This window comes from Electrophorus electricus, chromosome 5 (genome assembly GCF_013358815.1).
Source record: "Electrophorus electricus isolate fEleEle1 chromosome 5, fEleEle1.pri, whole genome shotgun sequence".
Lineage (NCBI taxonomy): Eukaryota > Metazoa > Chordata > Actinopteri > Gymnotiformes > Gymnotidae > Electrophorus > Electrophorus electricus.
The window spans coordinates 26,782,563-26,806,851 of NC_049539.1; the positions used below are offsets into that span (position 1 = coordinate 26,782,563).

At 43.0% G+C, this 24,289-nt stretch overlaps 1 protein-coding gene across 1 annotated transcript in view; it reads left to right on the forward strand.

The window, feature by feature from the left end:
- Positions 1–24,289, forward strand: part of LOC118241308 (NACHT, LRR and PYD domains-containing protein 12-like) — a 152,013-nt gene that overhangs the window by 34,153 nt on the left and 93,571 nt on the right. The gene's annotated exons all lie outside the window — the stretch shown is intronic.

Genomic DNA, 24,289 nt, shown 5'->3' on the forward strand with positions numbered 1-24,289 from the left:
TAACATCTGTGAAAGAATGGGTCACTCTCAGGCGCTCAGTGCATTCCAGCGTGGTACCGTGATAGGATGCCACCTGTGCAATAAGTCCAGACCTTTCAGTGTCAGAGAGAGAGAGTCAGAGAAACCTATGTCTGTGTGTGGGTGTGAGTGTGTATGTGAGAGAGAGAGATGGAACTGTATGTGTGTTTGAGAGAGAGAAAACAGATTTTTCAGAATATATAAATGACTTATCCTAAGATATTCTCTCTCTCTCTCTCTCTCTCTCTCTCTCTCTCTCTCTCTCTCTCTCTCTCTCTCTCTCTCTCTCTCTCTCTCTCTCTCTCTCTCTCACACACACACACACACACACAAACAAACAAGCAATTGATTTTTTACATGTTTATATGTCATCACAGGTACAGATATTATTTTTTATTTTATGTTTCTTTTGAAAATGTTAGTTTGCTAATCGCAATTTATTGAAATCTTGTATCCTGTGTAAAAACCCTAGCTGCTGTGGTTGCTATGGTGACACAACAGCATGCCTGTTAATGTTAGTGCAGATCTTTTCGACATGTTATTGTGTTGTTTTTTGTTGTTGTGATTTTCTATCTTTCATTGGTTAAATGATAGAATATGGGTTTTCTGGTTAAGTTTCACTTTCTAAATGTTTACTCGATTTGTAATCAACTCGTTATTTTTAATATTTTAACATTCTGTTTGTAGTGGTTGATTATTCCTGTTCATATTTGTTATTATGACATTAGGCTACTTACGTTATTTATGTGACCTACAGGACATTGTTGTGCTGCGCTTAACATTACACAGCACAATATAGCAACTTAGATTTCCAGATGAAATTTTTTTTTACTAACGGGCCTTGAGGGGAGGAGAGTCTGCCAGTCTCTCTCTCTCTCACACGCACACACACGCACGCAATTTCATTTTTCCATGTTTTTACAGTAAAGGTTCACAGACCCAGTACTGCCGCTTGCCTCGTGATGTTAACAGTGCCAGAACAAAACGCAGCATCACAGCGAGTAGACAGAATTGTCGGGGTACACAAGCTGGCCTGGTATTGTGAAACAGTGCAGTTGTGCACAGCTGGATCTCTTGAGTTGTTGCGTATTTGTTCACTGAACGTATGGATGGACAGGTAGCTAGCTCACGTTAATTGTAGGAACTAACCACAACTTAGCTTGCTCTAGCTAGAAGTGTCCAATACAGCGATACGCTGTATCATGATCCCATAAACTAAACTTCATATCATTTTAAGCAACGGATCATCCTGCATATTGCAGGGAGGAAGAGCATGTTAAAGCAATGAAAAAAAGAAAGCAAAAACATCAAGGCATTGTGTAAGGCATTGCTTTATCACTTCGAGAAGGGCTTAATCAGGTGAGTGTGTCTGTACCGACATATTCTGGAGGAGGAGCGGACAGCATGCCACACCCACCCTCTATACTAACCTCAACTCTCTATAGCAGGGTGAAACTTTGGAGCACCGCTCCATCCCCCCATGAATATTTCTGCTCCATTCATGATGCTGGTTGAGAAACTGTAGGGTTATGCCTCCTAACATGACTGATATCAAAAATAGGCAGCTATCACATTTTTCTAGATGGCCCATGTTTTAAACTGTCTGACCGTTTCAACCGGTTATTCTGTCTGCTCTCTGCCTAACCTCATTTGGGCGGCTTACTCTCTCCCTTACAGGTCTGCTCAAGAATCTGAGCTGATGCTGTTGACCAGGGTCTGCCATCTACTCCGGGATCAGGTTGTCACCATCTACACTGATTCTCGTTATGCATTTGGGGTTGCTCATGACTTCAATAAGATTTGGCGCTCCGGGGGTTTCATATTTTGGAAGGTAAGCCCATTTCTAATCCAGGACTAGTGTCTGCAACTTTGTCTGCATGTACACTACCAGCTTGGCTGGCTATCGTAATGGTCAAGGGTCATGACACAACCTCTGAGTCTGACACGGCCACTGGCAATGCTTCAGCAGATGAGATTCCACGTTGGGCAGCTGTTAATGCCCCCTCATGCCCATACACTATATCCTCGATGTGTGAAGCTATCGCCATGTTTTCTCATTGCTTTGTGCCGAATAATATCAATCTGCATTTCTTACAAACTCAGAGTACACAACAGGACTGCTCTCACTGGGTTGATTAGGGCTGTAGTCCTGATTAAAATGGTCTAATGGCGTGTCACCCTTCCTAAATCTATTTTTCCATTTCTTGTGCGTCATTTTCATGGGATTTCACATGTTGCACAAAGGGGGAGTGATGGCTAGCATTCAAAAAACAGTTTTGTATTGCTGCAAAACGTCTCACTGTAAAACTCCTCCTAGATTGCTATTTAACCTGTGCCAGAAGCAACCAGGGTAAAACACAAGCCAAATATGATGCCTTACCGGCTCCAGAATATCCCTTTCAGTGTCTACAGATAGACTTTATGCACATTCCACCTTGTGGTCAGTTGAAGTACTTGCTAGTGATTGTAGGCAGGTTTTCCAAGTGCACTGAGGCATTTCCTTGTTCTAAGGAAGACTTTCAACAGGCCTGTCATCGCATTGGAACTTATGCTAACTTCATTTAGATTTAAAAAACTGATCAAAATGTTTCCTCCTTCATTTAAATCATCACATCCGTATTCAGGGAATTCTTGCATCCTTACGGGACTCCCAGGAAGTTCAAGAAACACGTGTAAGAGCCCTGCTGTTCACAGTGCTTTTTGTAACCCTATTCAGATATTTCTATCAACAAAAATTCAAAACAAAAAGAACAACAAAACTACCCAAAACTGTGCAAACCATCCTAAAACAATAAAGCTGTTCTAGGTACAGCTGCAATTTAGCAAATCCTGAAAAATGTATTTTCATCTCGATCAGTTCCACTCCTTGGTCCTCTGTGTTTCTTTGCTCCTATAAGGCTTGTCTTGTACATATTTGTTTGTTGGTGGAGTTGTTTGTGTTAACATTGCTTGTTTACACTCACCTGCTGTCAGAGGGTATATGTATTTTTTCTGTCATTTAGGCATCTGATAAAGTGACAAAGGAATTAATCTACAAAACCAGAGTCGATCTACTAACAGGTGGTAGTGTGTAACACTGACAGTGGTAGAAAAGAGAAATTTTTAAAAACCAGAATTTATTTTTCACGTTACATTCTATATTAAATAAAAAATAAATTTATTTCAGATCTCAAGGCAGAGCTGTCTACTGTATGGCAAATAGTAAATTGTTAATAAATAGATTTAATTAAGTATTGAACGCAGAACATTCGCATTGGCTGAATGAACCTTTCACTCTTCTGTCATGTCTATCTGCCTAACTATCAGATGTGTGTGTGTTTGTGTGTTTTTTCTCTCACTCTCTCTCCCGCTCGCTCACATACTCACTCACACACACACACTCACACACACACTCACACACACACACTCACACACACACACTCACACACACACACTCACACACACACTCACACACACTCACAGACACTCACAGACACTCACAGACACACACACACACACACACACACACACTCTCACATTCTCTCTCTCTATCTGTCTCTCTCAATGTCACATTCTCTCACTCTCATTCTTGCATGCTGGCCTTCGGTAACACTGCCCTCCACCACCTGCACCTCCCGTTCTCCACCTCTACCTTGTGGCCTCTGCCCCCTGCCCTTCCACCCCACCTGGCTGACTGAGAGAGTACTTGGCCATTCCAGCCAATCCAAGCATCAGGGTCAGCTGTTACAGAGGACAGACGAGTGTCACACAGTACACTGATCTAAGCCCTCTATTCACCCCTACACTGATCTAAGCCCTCTATTCACCCCTACACTGATCTAAGCCCTCTATTCACCCCTACACTGATCTAAGCCCTCTTTTCACCAGTACACTGTAATGATACATTGCAAACTGCCCTGACTACCCTGTCAGAAATGCAGAGCTCCAGTGTGAGATCTGTCATCAACTCCACTAGTCAGCAGTCTGGCAGGAATGATCCACAAAGCATCAGCTATTATGGATCTCTGTATGGACCTCCATTCTCAGACGAGGACCATGGCAAGACTTTAAGGCCCATGCAGTCAAGAGTTTGCCAGTCTAAGACCACATCTTGTTTTATTAATGGACTAAACAAGGTGCAGTTTGTTTGAGTCGAAACATCTGGTTTATGAAGCTCATGTGATACACCCATCATCTTTAACCCAAACTGGATCAACTGTACCAGTCGTTGAAGCTATGGTGGCATTCACAACAAATAAACAAAGAAGGATATACGAGTGGAGCGGCTCAAAGTGGTGTGTGTTTTACTGCTTGCGGTGAGCTAGAAGAGTGGTGGATGTTGTGTCATAAGTATCTGGCGAAAAGCCTTTATACAAGAGTATGTGTCCCTGAACATGTTTACCCTCAGCACATCTTTGTCTGGCTTCCATGAACAAAGTTGAAGCTCTCAGATGAATACAATCTTCTGAAAGACACAAACAGGGATTGAAACTCTGGGCTTTGGTTTATAAAACTAACACCTTGCCACTTGGCCATCATGCCTTAGAAGCAAGTCATGAACTGGTCTTTAACAATGCACGAGCTTGCACCTTAAGTCTGACAGTAGAAAAGCCTTGAAAGGGTTGGAAGTTACTAAAATATTGACAGCCTTCTGACTCATGAGTAACTGTCATTGGAAGCTGATCGTGCACTATCGATAGCATCAGCGTAAAGCACAGCTGTATATGCTTCCAAAATGAACCCCTTCTAGAGAGAATATATCTAAATTCTAAAGCACATGCAGTTGTTCTAAAGATCAGTCAACTAGGCTGGAGGTGCTGAGTATGGAACCAAGGACCTCTGACATGCAAAGTATGCACTCTAGCACTGAGCTACACTCCCGCCACTCTCAAACTTTGAGGTAATAACGCTAAAAAGAATATCTGCAACTGTTTGTCAGCTAATTTGCAGGAGTCAAATGTGTAGCAGAAACGTTGCGTTGGGTGCCTGAGGACTGTTCAATTTCTCAATCAACATTTTGGTGTAGTCAACCAGGATCACGTCCATGTCACCTCAAAGAGAAACACCTGGGTTACCTCTGGCACATGGGGTGGTAAATAGTCTACCATAAATTACCTCAAATGGTGACAATTTGGTGGTGGCACTGGGCATCATTCTGATCTCACAACACTGCTGACCACCTTGTGCTCAGATTCAGAGGTTGTGTCATGACCCTTGACCTTTACGATAGCCAGCCGAGCTGGTAGTGTACATGCAGACAAAAGTGCAGAGATTAGTCCTGGATTAGATATGGGTTTACCGTCTGAGCTGCGGAACCTCCTGGAGTGCCAAATCTTACCCAAGTCATGAACAACCCCAAACGCATAACAGGAGTCAGTGTATATGGTGACAAACTGATCCTGGAATAGATGGCAGGCCCTGGTCAATGCCATTAGTTCAGCTGCTTGAGAAGACCTGTAAAGGACAGAGTGAGCCTCCCAAATGAGGTTACGCAGAAATCAGACAGAATAACCACAGACAATTTCAGAGTCAGACGGTTTAAAACATGAGCCATCTACAAAAATGTGATAGCCGCCTTCCAGCAGCGTGCTAGAAAGTTCAGAACGCATGCTAGAGGACTCATGGATAACCTCCATGCAGTCATGGGGCACAGAGTCAGCAGAATGATTTAGCGATGTCAAAAATGATTGTAACAGACTAGCAGGTGAGCGCAGGGTCATGTGTGATTTAATGGTTAAGTTCCGAGTGGCACAGAGGATGGCCTCAAGGCCTGAACGTTGCTGTGCTGTCATGTGCTGTGTTTGAATGTTATTCAGAATAGTAATAACTTGATGTGAAGTGTGAAGAACCATTGGATGAGACAGTGCCAATTTCTCTACGTCAGTGACCAGCAGGGCAGAGGCAGCCACGGTGCGTAAGCAGGCCGGCATGCCTTGAACGACTGAATCAAAAGGTTTGGAAAGGTAGGCCACAGGGTGATAACTGCCACCGTGCTCCTGGGCCAGGACACCCATGGCTGTGGAGCCGTTTTCAGAAATGTAAAGGTGGAAGGTCAGATTATAATTTGGTAGGCCAAGTGCTAGAGCAGAGCACAATGCCAATTTCAGATTCCTGAATGAGTGATACATGGGTTGAGTCCAGACCAATGTATCAGTACAGTTTTTTCCACAGCCGTTCCTGAGGACTTTATCATGAAACTCAACATGGGTTGTTTTGTGTTGGGCGGAGGGATGTCACGTATGATTCCCCACACTCATTAGAGAAAGGTACTGTAAGTATTTGAGATTAAATATTGTTCTTATAATTTTGTTTCTGGAGTTTAAGTTTAATGTTTATCTTGCCAGGAAAGTTTGTTTATTTTAACTAAGTAGGTAAAACAAAGTAGATAAAGAGAAAAATTAACTTACCTGTGATTACTTTTGTGGAGAAGCTTCCATGTTGTTTTAGAGTGAAAAGAAACTGTAGCCTGTGTTGAAGGGAACTTTTATGGGGAATTTTCCTTCCCAAAGAAAGGAAGTGATGTCACATAATTTCCTGTGGTGATGTTTCCTTATATATGTTTCTAAGGGAAAATTCACTAGAGTTGTGTTTTGAAGTTGATTGATGTTGGAGAATTTATGATTGCTGGATTTTTTCCCCTTGAACTTGTAAATACTTGTAAATACTGCATTTTCCTTTTTTTGAATATGTTTGTTTGTTTTTTATTGGATATGGCTTTTTGTTTGCACTGGACTACTGAGAGCCAATAAATACCTTTTCTTTTGTATCCACTAGGAGTGTATCCGTGTGTCTTTACTAGTGGACCATTGCAATGATATTTCCATATGTGCAGGATTAAAATACTCTACAAATAAATGCTCTTAAAATAGTCCATAAATAAATAGTCTTAAATACTCCACAAATAAGTACTCTTTAAATACTGTACAAACAAATAATCTTAAAATACTCCACAAATAAATGAGTCCAGTCTATGTTTGAAGAAAGCAAGAGTGTTAGTTCGTCCCTCCATCTGGGAGACAGGTCAGAGAAGAGGGAATGGAGAGGGCATGAAGCATTTAAGGCTCACACTTTATAATAACGATAGTTTATAGAGCATTTATATGCTTGTAATTCATAATGAACTAATCATGAACTAATGAGTTAGTGTTATTCATCATGAATTAATATATTAGTGATCATTTATAAGATGTATCTAAGCTCTCACTTCATAATTATCTGATCATGAACAGATCAGGAAGTCAGATGTTATGCTTAATTGGGTTTTTAAGCGCTATTCTTTATTACATAATGAATTATGCCATTGCATACGTGCAGGAACAATGCAACTACATTTAGTTAAAGTAAATGTTCAGAATGTTGTTAGGTTACTGTGTGTAGGGTTTGGAGTTGGGGCTCCAGGGGCTTTAGGTGGCAGGTCGTATTTCCTAGAATAACAAGAGATGTTTCCTTACCTCTTGCCTTCTTTTAACATGTTTTACAATAAACCCTCTGTGTGGGCATTGTCTTTGAGGACATGTCCTGCTGTAATATTCACAGTCTACATGTCTTTGAGGCATCTTGGGACTCTACATGTCCTGCTGTAATATTCACAGTCTACATGCTTTCTTGCCTACACTTTATAAGATATAAGAATGCCCTGGTAACTCTGTCCGCTCGTGTAAAACATTGCTGTAGTCATAACCAGTTGCTGTCATGTCACGAGCCTTACAGTGGTGAAACCCAACCTGTACCTAGAACTCACTGAGCTTCAGGTGCAACCTGCTTAACCTCCATCCTTTAAGAGGCCTGGAAGACAAGCATCAAGACTCCTTGTTGTAGCCCTGCAGGTGGTGAAGTTTCTCTGGTTGTCTGAACACCAGAGTCCCTCATTGTCTTCATACGCCGACTGAAGATGCACTTACCTGAACATTAGTTTTGCACTTATTAAAACTTATTAAAAAATAAAAAAGTTTTAATTGCATTTATGAAATATGCTATTGTGTTATGCACAACAAAGTCACTCTGGATAAGAGTCTGCTAAACACCTTAAATGTTAATGTAAATATGTATGTTACAATTTCAGAATTAATGGTGACCAATTCAGGAATTCAGAGGATATGCACCATTAGTTAATATATTATTAAAATGACAGCTTTACTAATCCTGGCTCCTAAGAGTCTTTGTGAACCTGTTAAAATAATTAAAAAGTGTAGTCATACAAATTATTTGTTAAACAGTAACAAACAGCAGCTGTAGTTTCTAAATTACTTGTCATATAGAAATTATCTGTAGCATTTTACAGCCACTAAGGTGAAAACTATTCAATATACACGAATATCTATAAATGTCTGTAGGCCATTTATAAATGACACACTTTCAAATAAACTTATCATTTTAAGTTGTTTGTTAAGAAATGTATAAATGACTTGGTAATAATTTATAAAACATGTTGGAGCCCCTTATCTAAAGTTGCAAAAAATCTCAATATATAGACATTTACAAAGGTTGGTAAACATTACTATTGTAAGTATGAATTACTGGCTATGACACATTTTTTATTTCCCCGCCTCCATAAAACGACAGAGATAATAACACCATCCAAAGGATTTGACCAAAATGTACCAAAAAGACAAGAAAGGAGCAACAGTATTTTGTTCTGTATAGTACGAGGAACAGAGGTTAATAACTGTGTAATCATCACTATTTGCTGTACTTCACCATGAATTTCACTAAAGTGACACTAATGAACAACCCTGAATTACATGACAATTCAGAATGACTATACATTAACATATTTATAACACATTTGAAATTGTATTTTAACTTTATTTGAACAGGTCTCACATAAACAGTAAAATACACACATTAAAAAAAGACTTAATGTCTTCAGACTAATGTGCTTGTTAATAAATATGCACAGTAGGACTTATTTCCAAGATCATGAATGAATTGTCCTAGAGGGCCATTATGGTGTTTTTTTTTTTTGCTAGCCATTCATACAATTCTATTACTGTCCAGTGCTCCTTTAACAGCTCATCTGTCCAGTTGCTTCTAAACCTCCAAACAGTTTCCTTGTATGTTCTCCAGGCCCTCTCTATATGCTGGGTGTGAGCCCCTGTAGGAGCATCCATGTATGATATACTGTGGTTAACTGTGTAATGTCTGTAGCCAAGCTGAGACAGAGCCTGCCGGTAGACACGCCACTCACCACTGAGGATTGTGGATCCCCTCCTTACATGCCAAATGATAAGTGGCACTAGTTCCCTTCTGGACCTTCTCTGAACTAGGTGAAGAACTGGCTCTCTTTGTTTAGTGTGGACAGTATTTTCACCCAGCATCCCAGAGACCCACTGCCTCCTTCACAACGCCCAGGCCATCCGCCCTCTTCCATACCGTGTAACATAAAAAGTAAAGCATTATTACATTAATTAAGAACTATTAACAAGATGAAAAAAATTACAGGTATGAAGCATGAAGACTTGTATGTCCATTATACATTATTAAGACTATACAAAATTCTATACCCACATAAAAGATGCACCTGCATTTCTTCTATGCCTGAAGTTACTCTCATCTATGACAGTGAACTGTCTGCATCCTCCTTTCCTTCTTCTGAGTTCTTCCATCGCCACCACACAAGCCTCTCTCACTTTCTTAGACAACTTTGACAAGAAACTTGAGAAAATCTGAAGGGACATAATGGTGCTAAATTGATTAAATAACTGAATAAATGTATTTAACACTTCCTTACTAAGATATTGAATGTACTCAGTAAAATTGTAAAGTTTATTTGTTAATTAAGTTAATTTGGTCATGTGAACTGCTCTGGTTATTTTGCTTCTTTTAATCAAACAATTTACTTGATTTGAATAAAACCAATTAACCTGCTCGTTACACATGGATGTTTGCGGTTGCACCATTAAAATATTTCCACACTGCAGAAAGTATCTAGATGTGCTGAACAAAAATCTGTTTGATTACATTTCAAATGGCCACTCAGTCCACACTTGTTGTATAAAGTAAGACATATAAGCCTGCGTGTGTTAGCTGCTCCCACCTATACGTTGTAAATTAAAGTTACACTAAAACATCTAAGTAAGCTCGTTAGTCTACCATTCACATCAGTCCCAGCAGTCGCTGTTGTGTAGTTTCATTTTATGATGACAAAGATCGCATTTAATCTCTTTGTAGTACTTTCTTATTTTGCAGCCACTTTATAAATTTTAAATGTTTCCTTTTTTATTTTTTGCCGTCCATCAACTTCCTCAATTTCTTCGGCATTTTGGTCCAATTAAAACTGGATGTGTCCCCTTTACATTTGTTATAGTGGAATTTATGGCATTCCAGATTCTCATCGAGTGTACAAGATTTTAAACTTAACAATGCAATGAGTAATACATCCAAATATTTTTATATATTGTGTATGCTTATATTAAGCAGACACATTCATATTTTCTGGACAAACAGCTCTTTGTGAATTTCATATAAACCATCAACAGTAAAGGTGGAGCGTTCGTGGACGTTGGAGTTCATTCAGGTCTGCGCCTCTAATGAGGAGACGCCGGTACAGGTGTGTTTGGAGTCGGATGACAGTGGAGATCAGCACAGCACCTGACGCTCGTCCTCACAGTACACAAAGAAGAAGAGAGTTCACAGTTCAGAGAGAAAGCCAGGGCAAAAATCATCATCAAAAAACAAAACAAAACAGCCAAGACACTGGAGAGAAATACAGATGGAGAGGCTGGAACAGGTCAATGCTGTACTGTACTGTAGCTACAGTGCAGCTAAACTAGCGTTAGCTAGAAATCAACATTAGCAGGTGTGTTTTCAGTAGTTTTCTTGAATACTAGCATTAGTGGGTTATGCTTGAACAACGCCATGGTAGTTCACCGTCTTTATGACCTTTAGTACATTTTATTCAGTATGAGTGGAATCTGAACACATCCGCTTTGTTAGATTACTCTGAAAGAAAGCTGTCGTACGTTAGCCAACTAGCTAGTAAACTAGCGCGACTGGAAAAGGTGCCGAACACCAGCTGACTGTCTCCGGATTACAGTGGAGATCAGCACAGCCGGTTTCTCCTGTTGTCTGAAGTTTAGCCCTTCGATCCGTTTTCGGTAGGTTTTACGCTCTGGTTCTTTACCTGGCTTTTATTCGCCGTCTACGTACGTCAAGAATGTAAAAGTGAGATTTAATGGGCGAAATTAGCAGCCACAACCGACCGACCGAGCTAGCTCGCTAAATCGGTCGCTCGTCTCGGTCATTTATGTGTAAAATACAGAGTGTCTGACTATCTGGCTAGATGACATTAAAATGGCTGATTAAACACACACAGTTAGCTTGCATGCGTGTCCGAAGTGGTGCTTCACAACTCGAGATCGACCGTATTGCTGTATTGTCTGTTTTGTCTGTATTGCAGACGTGCAGCGGTGTACCGCGTTCATTGTAAGTGTTCACTAAGCAAACCGCGACCGTGTCGGTACTATTATATATGTGGCACTGATGTGTGTGTTCTTCTTTCTACAGTTTGGGTATCGACTAGGGATTCAACTAAGTAGCCTGTCAAAGATTTATGCGTGCGCATGTCGTATTTTGTCTCCACAGACGTGCGTGCGCACGATGTCTCTTCCTCTCGTTACCTTTTGGACAGAATTGGACTGCTCAGTGGCCCAGCGTCAGCCACCTTGTCCAGGCCATGTACCTGGCGCTTTGTCGACTTCACCTGGCCGGTCAGACCATCGTCGGGGTCAGGGTGAACAGGTGGGTTGTCGTCATGAGGGACTACGGTGTCATCTGGGACGTAGTCTTCGGCAGCCTCGGCCTCATGGCCCAGACCCGTATTCAACTTTTTGAGTTGAATCAGCAGACACTGATCCAGTGCTGAGTTTACTGGGTTTTATATTGACCTTATTGGCACTGTGGACTATACAGGCTGAGCACTAATAGGCTGGGCTGCATTTTTTATTACGGGTACAATGCCAGGAAGAAAAAGCAGGAACAGGATGTTCTGCGCCTGAGCGTTGGCCAGTCCAACACTCCCATGTTGGCCCTGAAACCTTGCCCTCCTGCGCTGAGTAAACTCCCGGAGCGTCTGACTCATGGGCACCCTGCCTTTGACTTTAACATCCAGCAGGATGTGTCTGGGCAGGCTTCTCAGCGTGTCCGAGGCCAGCCTCCTCTTCCTCGCGGTGAGACCCCGAGGAGCTTTGGTCCAGAAGGAGATGCGGCTTCTGCCACCATTGCCCCTGCCGCACTGGCTGGGCCTGAAGCACTCCAGACCACAGCGTGGTGTTGGAAGAAAAAGGCAGAGGCCTCTGCTGCCACTGCCCATGGACAGGCCGTCCCCCTGAAGCGGCGCAGGCACGAACACTAGACCTGCAAACCCAAGACCAAACAGTTTGGCCACAGCGGGTTTCGTGGGGTGCACTTCTGTGCGGCAGCAGCAGGGAAGACTGAGGAGATGCTGGACAGGGTCAGTGATCTGCTGACCACCCCACTCACCCCTTTGTAAATAGTTGTACATAGTTTTATACTTATTCCAATTTTCATTATTTATTCTGTGTGTTGTGAATGAGCACTTCAGTATTATATTATACGTCACAAAGTGAATGAGCACTGACTTATTCTGCTTTGTACTTCACAAAGTGAATGGGCACTGATTTTAAACCACTTTATTAAAGTGAATAACTTGTTGGTAATTAGACACATTCTTACAAAAGATGCACTTGTTATTTTGATATTATTTATTTGATGAACAATAAACAAGTACTATTCAGAGTTCAGTTTCCTGTGTATAAATGACTCGGTTAAATTAACAATTCAATTAACATTCAATTAAGTCAGCATTATTATTATTATTATTATTATTATTATTAATCTTATTCTTGAATGAACATCCACTTTTAACAATATATATATAATAATGGGATATTTTTTTTTAAATGGAAAAACTGAAGACAATAAAATTGACATTCTGCTGAATGTCTGAATTTTTGCATGCAATCCTAATCATCATTAAAAATGAATATAATTACACACAGATTAAAAAAAAAAAAAACAGTCTAACAACATGAAACACATGGTTACTTGACATGCATGCTCAACTGCACATGGCTCCTTAACATGCGAAACAACCTGACCCTCTATCCCATAGTCTCGATCACCTGGGACCGGAATGTTGGCAGGTCACAGAGATCACCTGGGACCGGAATGTTGGCAGATTCTGTGTTCTGGGTGAACCGTGGGTCCGGGAACACTGGAGAGGGTGCAGATGAGATTGCATGCCGCCGAAAGGGCCATGGTGGGTGCGAAATGGTTCTGGAGGGGCCCTGGACTGGCCACAGAGAATGACCACTGGTAACAGTTAGATAATCTCCACCTGCCCCCAATGAGCTCTGTGCCTTATAGTCCCTATGACCTTGTCGCCCCTTGTCGTTCTGTCGAACTTCATTGTTCTCACATGTTTTTCTCATTTGTAATTGTGTATATATACCTTGTGTTTGTACTTGTGTATATATACCTTGTGTTTGTGTATATATGTATATATACTGTGTTCGTATTGTGTATATACACAACCTATGTATATACTGAGGTAATAAAAAGAGTGTTTATAGGGAATAGAGGTTTTTAACATTGAATTAGACATATTAATAACATAAAACATAAGGGAGTATTGAGATTCTGTGTCCTCTCAGTGTAACGCGAGTGCCGAAGGGTGTGGAGCAGGATGCACAGACTCTCTCAACGAGGACAAACATTTATTTACATAGAACATAAAGACTATAGTGGCATTCCCATATAACACAAACAGTGAACATAGAGACACATAACACTAACAATTTTTAACATTAACACAAGCTAGACAAACATGGTTCCGAATGTTACATTTAGACATTAACTCACGCACCTCCTGCTAGGAAGTCGGTCATTTCCCGAGGGAGTAAGTGTCCTGTGGTGGTTGGTCATTCTGTAATGTTGCTGCTGGCCTGAGCGCCATAAGGCGTGGGCCAGGACACACAGACTCCCTTGACTTTGTGAAACATTTATTAACATTAAACACAGAAAACACAGGTGGCAATCACATACAACTATAACAGTGAACATTATTAAACATTTAACACTAACGATCTACACATACAAAAACAGTGAAAACAAACAAAGATGTTACTTGCTATGGGTTTTTTTTTACACAAGAGACTCAAGAGACTAAGCTAGAGACAATGACCAACAATGGTGCACACACTGACAGGGGGTTTAAGTAGACAGTAAACCCTGTGCAGGTGTGTGCAATCCTGGAAGCGTGGCTACAAAACAAACATACAAGATCCCCCCACTGCACGCGGTGAGCCAAACCACTTGACTCGTGACAGGCGAGCATTCTGTGACATTCGTCTTATGTTGGCCCATAAATTAATCTATGAGCCCAACCCAACCCCCTTGTTTATAAATTAAACAAGATCTCCATTTTTTAGATTTTTTGCTTCAGCATTACAGAGTATAAAATAAAAACATTTTAACTCTTCATCAAAGTAACATGCTGTTTTACAAGATGGAATATTTGTCCTGGAGATTCCTGAACCTTTCTCATGTTGATTATCCTGCTGCTGGACATTGCTTCCCTCTGGTTGTTTGCACAGACCTGAAGGTTGCTCAATGGAATGAGTATCTAAATAAAGCAGGAAGTCTGTCTGCATTCAAGATGTCAGGGGAAAAAGTGAAAGAAGTAAATGGATGAAACAAAAAAAGCCCCACCAGAGAACTGTGTCAGAGTGTCTGGACTTGCCACAAGTGAGCTGCTGGACTTTGTTGTTTCTGTTCAACAGATGGGTTGTGGGGTAAAAGGAAACGAGCAGCAGCTTTAGAGAAATTGTTCAGCTATTTTGTAATTCAACAAAACAACAATAAAGAATCTTGAAAACCTCTAAGCCTCATCCTACTCTTTGAACAGCTGCCCAGATTCACAACACAACAGCAACTGCAAAGCAAAAATTATGAAATTAGAGAAGACATCATTAAGTGACAACACACATTAGTGTTAAGCCACAACAAAAATGTGGCACATTGACAATGTTTAATTTTGGTTGATGTGTTTGTGCTGTGGCTGAATTAATGAATTTCCAGTGAAAAACAAGGATTTGAATCTGTCCAAATGTCTTGCTAGCTAACCTATCTAGTTAACTAGCAAGATTCCAACTAGATCATAAAGATAAGCATGAAGAGTAACTGTTAAGACAAAATTTGGAAACTATAACAATTTCCTGCCCAGCAAAATATTATAAAACACTTGTATAACTTTTATATAACATTAATCTTTCCTGTCACTAGCCATTTTAGAGGTCTGCAGAAGTGAAGATGAGAAAGTTTGTACTCAGAGGCTCCTCAGTGCAATGAGGAGTGGCTCATGGGTTCAAGGAGGACTCAGAAGCTGAAGTGAGCATTCGAGCGCAGCATGTTATGCTTGTGAGCTGAACATGGCCACGATCAGAACAGAGTCTGAACACAATCTTCAAAACCAATTTCACACTGGCTTGCAGCAAGCAGTATTCAATTTAAAGTTAGGCCTGCACTGGTTTTGCACCAAGTAGATGCAGAAACCGATTTACACACCGCAAGGCTTTAGTGAACCATTCAATCCCAAACAAGAGTCACAAACAACTGGAGGATAACATCAGAAAAAGCACCTGATGTTTTATTCTACCAGGGAAGCTGCGTCGTCCAGAGGAACTTAGTGGCCCCTACCAGCAAGACAACCTAGAACAGATGTCGGCTGAGCAGTGTGACAACCATTAGCATTGCTCAAGGGAGGGCTTTTTGTCCTCTCTTGGATAGCAAAGCATTCCTGAAGGAGAAAGCAGGATGACTTTCTATTTTCCTTCACTGTGCTCTAAAAAATAAAGAGGGTGTTACAATCAAGCCAACGCAGGAGGGCAGCTCAACAGCACACCAGTATGCTGCCAAGATGAAGACCAAAATGGCTGCCTCTGAAGGAAGGGCTGTAAGATGTGAAGTATGCTTCCCTCTTCAGAGGTCCACAGCATCAATATCAGAAGCCATAGTTTATTAATACTAAGCCCTCTTTAAGAATGAGTTGTAGATGATGTGAACTAGCACTGCAAATGCTTCTTTGTGGGATTGACATGTGTGAAGGAAATATTGTTGTGTTTCTTTCTCTATCATTGTAAAGCGTGAGAAAGCTTAGCATAAGATTAGAAGAGCAGGACGTTCCCTAGAGAACGTCCTTGAAGAAATACACTCCTTCCAGGGAGTTATCTGGTCTCAGCAGAAGCAAACCCTCCCTCGTTCTCTTGAACGCTACGGCTATTATATAAGGGGAGGGAAATCACCCAAAGGGGAGCGAAGCAAATAGGCACGCTCATTTTTTGAAACTAATAACTCAATAAAATCTTCTTATCCACATCTGACTCCTTGTTTGCTGAATTTCCACCACAGAATTTGGCGTAGTCGGCAGGATCAGTGAGAGGCACCATGCGGGGCAGCGGTGACTAAACTTCGAGGACGCTCCTCAGAGAGAGAACTGAGCTGGAGAAAGAGGGAAACCCACAAGAATACGGGAAAGTACCTAACCAGGGAGTGACGTCCCGCTTGACTCCGGTGGTGTGCTCCGCCTGATCTAACGAACATAAAGTAAGTGGTGAAGTTCAGTAATTCAATCCTAGAAGAAAGTGACGTAGTGATCCGCCTGAGTCTACCCTGGGGTGGGTCTGTAAAGTAGCATAGTATATGAGATACTAGGGCTTAAAAATAGGGTCTAGAGGACTCCGGAGTCTGGGACTCCGCCAGCCTAAGAGAATAGGCACACTGAGTAGACGTACTAGTGTAAGAAATAGGCCCGGGCCGACAGAACACCCCGCAGGGAAAGGAGTGGACTCAGTATACTAGCACGATTTGCTGGAGCGGAACTAATCCATATCGGGGGTAGATGGTGTGGATAATAAGATAAAAAATTGGAAAATTGTAGAGAGTAGGTAAGTTTCCTTTGTTCGTTTGTTGCCTGAATCCAAAAGTTAAAAAAAAAAAAAAAAAAAAAAGAATGGGTGCGGGCAATAGTAAGGAGTATGAGTTCGGTAAGGACAAGCTCTCCAGTAGCCTATTCTTTCAAATGAGTAAAGATTATGGGGAACATGTAAACAAACATGTCCCGTTTTGGATTAAACATTATGGGTTTAATACCTCAGGGACGCTGAGTGTTGCATACCTGTTAAAATTAATTAAGAGAGTCGAGGTCAAACCTAGAGAAGCTGATAAGAAAGCACGGAAATATTTTGACAAAAACAGTGAGGATATGCTAGAAAAGGCAAAAATGTGGTTAGAAGAAGCTGAGAAAAGGCAGAAGAAACAGGAAGGGCAAAAGAAATGTAATAATGAAGTGTCTCAGTGTGTTTCCTTAGCTGATCCTGACCTCGATGCCGCCCCGCCGAGAGCCCCCCAGCTGATTCAGCAACCACAAGCGCTAGCAAATCCACCTCCTTATCCCCAACCAGGAACTTCATCAACACCAAAGCCGTCTCCATATGACGAATTAAGACGACAACTGGAGGCAATAACCTCACCAGTGGCTCATCGTACCCGAAGCCACACCTCTGCAGAGTCCTCCACAGAGCCTGAGGTAGGCTATGCCCCACAGTTCCCGATGGTGGAAGTGTCAGGACCTGAGGGAGTGATTATGGTCCACCGTCACTGGACTACAGACGACATCATGAAAGCGGCCGACGGACTGAGCAAGCCAGGTGACATCGGCGGACGACGCTTCGGACAAGAACTGATGGCATTCGTGCAGTCCTGCAGACCAACACAGGTTGAACTGAGACGGTTGTTGATGATTCGACTCGGACCACAGTATAATCGCATCGACAGAAACTGGGGGAATGGAGATGTCCGTCTCCATCTGCCGGAGTGGAATGCACCGCCCCAAGGCCAACCTGACCTAAATGGCCCATACAGAGAGATGATAAGAGGACTCATCGAAAGGGTGGAAACGGCCTATCCTACCACCATCAACACCGACGTGATCGCATCATGCAAACAGAAAGATGACGAACCCATCGCTGACTTTCTCGTCCGTCTGACACGTGTCCACACTGACCATTGTGGCATTGACACACCAGCACAACGAGCAGCAGGACCCGGAGAAGTAGGTGCGTGGGAAGCTCATCTGAGAAACAGCTTCCTAATGAATATGAGAAAAGACATCAGCGATCTCATTAGAAAAAACTGCATAGGCTACAGCAGAGCTCCCCTATCTACTATTGAGGAGCACGCCAAGCATCATGAGACGATCCTGGGAAAGAAAGACGCCAAACGAGAGCGTCAACGAGCAGATACCACGCACCAGGCAATGCTAACGCTAGTCCAGACGGCGGGAGACCAAGGGAAAGGTCGCGGACGAGAAAACAATCGTGGAAGGGGACGTGGCCATGGACGAGGCAGAGGCAGAGGCAAAGGAAGAGGAGGAAAAAACGAGTGGATGGAAAAGCAGGAATGCTACAACTGTGGAAAGCTTGGACATTTTGCCAGAAACTGTCCGGAGGAGGATAACTCATATGACGGGGGCACAGACCTGGATCCCACTATCCACGAATGACGGGCGGTGGAGAGGCAGGACAGCAGCGGACCACTGAGTGAAGACGGCAAAAGGGAAGTAACAAATTTAAATTACCAACTATTGCAACAAATTAGTAAGGGGCCAAAAGGCCTTCCTGAGGTAACTGTGAAAGTAGAAGGGAAAAGTGTTAGGTTTTTGGTTGACAGTGGTGCCACCCACTCAGTATTGAAAGAAGGGCTGATAGAATGTAAAATGAGAACAGGATATGGGATAACAGTAATCGGAGTAGGGGGTCATCCCATTGATGAAAGGATGTCCGAGCCTCTCCAATGTAGTTTAGGAAGCAGCCAATTCAAACACAGCTTTTTGGTGTCAGAAACCTGTCCAATTAATTTGTTAGCTAGAGATTTAATGTGTAAACTTGGGTGCACAATTAGCAGCAACCCAGAGGGGTTATTTGTTATGTGGGAAACACCTACACAGGGAGTCCAGCTAGAGGCAGGAGTCCCTTTGTACGTGTATGAATTGCAGTGCACTGCTGGGGAAGTACTAACACATTTTATGACTGAAGTTACTAACACGCTACCTGGTGAGCTGACAGTTAAACAAAGTGATTCTATTCACTGTACAATGAAGGTCCATGAGGGATCTGATGTTGATTTTGAACAGAAATTTGACTTAGGGGGCAGTGACAGTCTGATTATCACAGCTATAGCGTGGGACTGCGAGTGGGCTGCGGGAGTGGTGCAGCTCTCAGATAAACAGAAATCTTTATATTCAATCTCACATGCAGCACCTCATGTGTCGCTGGCTAGCGCACATGTTGACCCAGACTGGCAGAGAGTAGGGTTGTGGACAAAACGCATGTTGAGCACAACTGATTGGATAAAAGGACCCCAGTGTAAAGTCATGTACAGCCCAAGCATAGATGTGTGGAAAATGCCAACCCCGTATAGGCTAAATTGTAAAAGGGGGGTTGAGCTTGTAAGTCCTAATATAGTAATTATGGCAGCCTCTGTTACCCTCTCAGAGGAAGAGGAAGAGGAACTGAAAACAGTTCCTGCAGGGTTATGGGCACAGGGAAAAAATGATGTGGGCTTAATAAAAGGATGTGAGCCTGTCCACATCACCCCAAAATCTGATTACAGACCACACCAGCACCAATACCCTCTAAAACCAGAGGCAGTGGAGGGCATCAGGCCTGTGTTCCAATCATTAAAACAAGCGGGAGTTATCGTACCATGCCCAGATTCACCAGTACGTACTCCAATTTTCCCAGTTAAGAAGCCAGGGAGAGATGAATGGAGATTTGTGCAGGATTTGCAGGCTGTCAACACGGCAGTACACCCTAGAGCCCCAGAAGTTCCAAACCCGCACACCATTCTCTCTCAGATCCCACCAGACAGTAAGTGGTTCAGTGTAGTTGATTTGGCCAACGCTTTCTTTAGCGTACCTGTGCACAAGGATAGCCAATTTTGGTTTGCTTTCACTTTTGAAGGAAAGCCATACACATTCACGAGATTGTGTCAGGGGTATTGTGAATCACCAACTATTTACAATGCCGCCTTACATCGAAGCCTAGAGGCTTTAGAACTCCCTGAAGGAACAGCCTTGCTGCAATACGTTGATGATCTTTTGATTTGTGTTAGAACACGAGAAGCGTGTAAACAAGCCACGGTGGCACTGCTACATCATTTAGCAGGGGAAGGCCACAAGGCATCCAAATCCAAATTACAGTTTTGTAAGCAGCAAGTGCATTTTTTAGGACATGACATCACTGAACAAACGCGCATGCTGACTAAAGACCGAGTGAATGCCATTTTGACTATACCAAGACCCACGACGAAAAAACAACTGTTGTCCTTTTTAGGAATGTGTTCCTATTGTAGGACATTCATACCATCCTATGCAGAACATGAGGGACCACTCAGAGATATAATACCGACCAAAGGGTCAAATTCCTCACAGCCGGAATGGACGCCGGAAGCTGAGGCGGCCTTCACAACACTGAAACAGATGTTACAAGTCATGCCAGCGTTGGGCATTCCAGACCCAAACAAATCATTTGAACAGACAGTAGACGTTAAAGGGCAATATATGACAAGTGTATTGACACAGAAACATGGGGACAAACAAAGGCCGGTGGCCTACTTCTCAGGAAAATTAGATACAGTCGCAGCAGGCCTACCTTTATGTGTAAGAGCTGTGGCAGCCGCCGAGAAGGCACTAGTGGCTTCCAGAGACATAGTAGGCTACGCCAAGCTTACCCTATATGTGCCTCATGCAGTGTCAAGAATACTGCAAGATCAAAAGGTGGCACATTTGTCCACTCAGCGATGGCTTAGATACCACACTGCCTTACTAGACATGCCAAATGTTACTGTGAAACGATGCACAACTCTAAACCCCTCCACTCTATTGCCTACAGGGGAGGAGGGAGAGCCCCATGACTGCCAACAGGTGTTAGAAATTGCAACATCTCCCAGAATAGATTTAAAGGAGGAACCAATATTTAATGCGGACCTGGAATTGTTTGTGGACGGTTCAGCTAAACGTGACTCTCAAGGCACTAATCGAGCAGCATATGCTGTTGTGTCACACACAGAAGTGGTGAAAGCAGAATCACTCCCATCTAATTACTCAGCGCAGGCAGCTGAACTTGCTGCACTCATACAGGCGTGTAAACTAGCACAAGATAAGACCGTGAACGTCTGGACCGATTCCCGGTACGCGTGGGGAGTGGCACATGACTTTGGGGCTATTTGGAGACATCGTAACTTCCTTACGAGCTCAGGAGCAAAGATAAAGAACCATTGCCTAATAGCAGAACTGTTGGAAGCAATCCAACTACCAAAGAAAGTGGCCATCATAAAATGTGCAGCACACACAAAAGCAGGGGACCCTGTGTCGAGAGGAAACGCTTATGCAGACAAAGTAGCTCAACTCACAGCCACACAACCAGTCCATACACAAATGGCACAAATAGATAATGGAACCAGGATAACAACCAAAGATATCCAAAAACAAGCTACTCCACAAGATTATGTGAAATGGAAAAAAGGGGGGTGCAAACAAATAGGCGGGATATGGGTACACCCAGAGATAAACAAACCCTGTCTCCCCACGGCTTACATGAAAGGACTAATTGAGATTGCTCATGGGAGGAGTCACATGAGCAAAGGGGGGATAGTGGAAAGTATAACAAAATATTGGTATGCACCAGGAATAAACACACACACCAGTAAATTTTGTTCCCGATGCTTGGTATGTGCACAAAACACACCACACGGAGACAATCATACCAAACACGCACCCGCCGGACACCCGCCGCCTAGTGAGCCTTTTCAACATTGGCAAATAGATTTCGTAGAACTGACACCAGCTGAAGGAAAGAGATACATGCTTGTGTGTGTGTGCATGTTTAGTAAGTGGGTGGAGGCCTTCCCAACGGGAAAACAAGATAGTGAGGCAGTAGCAAAAGCGCTATTGAGAGAAATTATTCCCCGGTGGGGGTTACCACAACGAGTGTCCAGTGACAATGGGACACCCTTCGTACACGAAGGACTAAAAGCTTTGACTAAATACCTAGGGGTAGATATGAGAAAACACTGCAGTTACCACCCTGCTAGTGCAGGGGCAGTAGAACGGACAAACGGCACCATTAAAGGAGGTCTAGCTAAAGTAACGCAGGAAACAGGCATGAATTGGGTAAAATGCCTTCCCCTCGTCCTGTGGCAATGTCGAACCAGACCACAGGCACGAACAGGGTTATCAGCTTTTGAGATAGTGTTTGGAAGGCCTCCCAACACGGGGGTGGGTCCGCCGGACTGGGATACTAACCTGATCAATGAATCACTTTTGCAGTACTGTGTGTCTCTGCACAAATCTCTTTCCCATGTGTCTAAGCAGGTGAAGGCAGTTCTTCCTGAGGTGACGGATACTCCACTCCACACCCACCAACCAGGTGATTGGGTGCTGATAAAGGACTTCAGAAGGAAGCGGTGGAACCAGCCCAGGTGGAGAGGACCATTCCAAGTGCTGCTGACGACTAACACCGCCGTCAAAACCGACGGACGAGCAACGTGGATACACCACACTCATTGCAAGAAGGCGCCAGAACGACCTGAGGACTCATGATGAATTCTCTGTTTGTCACTATCCTACTCACTACTCTCGCCCCGATCGCGGGACGACAACTCCTGCCAGAGGAAAGATGCAAAGGCAATATCGTTTGTGCAATGGCATTGGTGACGGCAACCACTGCCAAGCCAAACCAGTCTTGCCTAGTGTGTCACCCCTTTCAGGTGCCATGGACGCCCATACCCATCACCCACGACATGGCGACCCAGATGACCAATAAGACTACATGTGAACTAAATAGGCTAACAGGACAGCTCTATAATTTATCTAGAGAAATCATAAGCTCGATGAAAATACCCGGCTGGGCGGGTAATTGGAAGAAAACTGGAAAGAACTATGAGTTCCAGTGGTCAGGATGTTGCACACCAGTACTCCTAACCCCGCCAGTGTCTATTTTCAAACTACGTGGGGCACATGCACACACCATACATAAACGAGGCACTGGCAAGCAGCACCCCGCTAAATACAATGGCTATACCCTGGCCGACCCATGGACCACCCCTGCGTCGGCAATAGGTTGGTCTATATTTCTGGGAGGAGGCACCACTGCAGCCTTGAATAAGATTAACGGTTTAGCGTGGCAAGTCCTAACTCTGGCCAATAGGACTGAGACGATTTTTACACTCCTAAACCAAGAATTGCACCAGATTCGCCAAGTAGTCCTGCAGAATAGAATGGCCTTAGATTTGCTCCTAGCCGAGGAACGTGGGGTGTGTAAGAAGATAAATGTATCATGTTGTTTTCACATCCCAGATTATTATGATAATATAACAGACCTGATTACACATATGAAACAGGACATCCAGGAGCCGTCCCCAGCAGACAATTCATGGTTCTCATGGTTCACCTCGGCCCTGGGCCCGTGGGGACACTGGGCAATGACGGTGCTTTTTCCTGTGCTCATTGTCGTATTGATGGTTATGTGTTTCCTGCCATGTATTATGAATTGTTGTGTCACCTGGGTGACTAATCTTACTCGTGTACAGTATCAACTGTTGCAAGAACTGCCAAAGGGGGTGGATGAGGATTCTGAGGAATTTAATGACCTCCAGGCACTATTCACTGAAAATTAAAGTCTAGATGATGTTGATGATTGACAAAGAATCAAAGGGGGGAAGTGTGAAGGAAATATTGTTGTGTTTCTTTCTCTATCATTGTAAAGCGTGAGAAAGCTTAGCATAAGATTAGAAGAACAGGACGTTCCCTAGAGAACGTCCTTGAAGAAATACATTCCTTCCAAGGAGTTATCTGGTCTCAGCAGAAGCAAACCCTCCCTCGTTCTCTCGAACGCTACGGCTATTATATAAGGGGAGGGAAATCACCCAAAGGGGAGCGAAGCAAATAGGCACGCTCATTTTTTGAAACTAATAACTCAATAAAATCTTCTTATCCACATCTGACTCCTTGTTTGCTGAATTTCCACCACAGCAATAAATAATGAAAATGCCTCAGAGAGAGCGAGATAGAGAGAGATGGAACGAGAGAGAGAATGGACTCAATAAATCTCTCAGTCCATGCTTTTACTATTACTAGCTAATTACTTTTCATTTCCCAGTCTAGGTCCAGCTCAGACAGTGCACCATCTGTGTATAGCATCTAGCACCAAGGGGT